Source organism: Carlito syrichta, unplaced genomic scaffold (assembly GCF_000164805.1).
Source record: "Carlito syrichta isolate Samal-C Ts95f unplaced genomic scaffold, Tarsius_syrichta-2.0.1 Scaffold304476, whole genome shotgun sequence".
NCBI lineage: Eukaryota > Metazoa > Chordata > Mammalia > Primates > Tarsiidae > Carlito > Carlito syrichta.
Genome location: NW_007248572.1, coordinates 382862 through 384021, shown reverse-complemented (window position 1 = coordinate 384021; position 1160 = coordinate 382862).

The following is a 1160-nucleotide window of genomic DNA, read 5'->3' as shown; positions in this document are numbered from 1 at the left end:
CGGGGCCCGCGGGCCGACAGTCCCCGCGCCCCTATGGCTGCGGCCGCCCGGCTTGCTGGTGCGCTCTGGCCCGCGCCCCTGGGCGCCCGGCTCCTGGAAGCCCAAGCCGGTCTCGCTCCGCCCGAGTCCTCTCTGCCTCGCTGCGTTTTCGTACCTCCGCCGCCCCCTCCCCGCCGTCAACTCCGCCCCTGCCCCCCCCTCCCGCGGTCAATTCGACCTTGCGTCTTTTTGCCGCCCCCTTCCCTTGCGCCTGGATCCCCCTTTCCCCCGCCGCCCCTGGGCTCAGACCCCGTCGCCCCAGCTCTTTGCGGTCCACACCCCTGCTGTGCTCTCGGGGACCCGCCGCAGCGCTGCTGGGGTTCCGGAGTCCTCCATTTGGGTGAACTGGTTTGGAACACCCCGAACGCGCGGAGCCAATTGCCTCGCGCTCGACATCCCCGCCTCCCCGCCCCCGGAATCCTCGCGCTGCCTCGCCCACCCTTCAACCCATTTCACGGAGGAGGAGCGAGCCTCCCACCGGCCTTGTGGGGAATTCTAGGGCCGTCAGGGGTCCTGTGTCCCCGGCTCCTCCTGCTTCTCGCCTGCTGCTCCCGCCCGGACCATTCCGCTCAGATCTCGGCAGGTTGGGGTGAGGCAGTCTCAGGGGATGGAGAGGGACCCTCGGAGACCAGTCGGGAGCCGGCGGGTCCCCAGAGAAGAGGCGGCGCGCGTATTGGAGTGGAGTCCTGGGGTCACCATCCTCTTCGGTCCCCTCGTCGTCTGAAATGTGCCTGGGGAGGAGGGGGGTGGTTTCAACCTGTATGCCCCTCTCCCCTCAAATCCCAGAGAGAGTGAACTGGCACCCTGGGTTGGACACGCAGTGCCGGCCCCAACCTCAGCGCCTTGCTGTCCAGAAGTGGGGGTTGGCTGTGGAGAATCACTCCCAGGGAAGCTCTGAGTCTCAGGTGCTGGATGACTTTAGCCTCATCTTGGGGAGCAGTGGCTGCCTTGAATCCCCAGCGGAGCCCAGAATGACCCTTGCTGGGTCTGATGGTGGCTGCCTGGGTGGGGGGTGGGCCCCCACTTCCCCCACTGGGCCTCTGGGGCAGGGGTGGGATGGTGATGCTTTAGACCAGCTGGAGGCAGCCTTTGGAGGTTGGAGCTGGAGGCTGTGGCTGCCC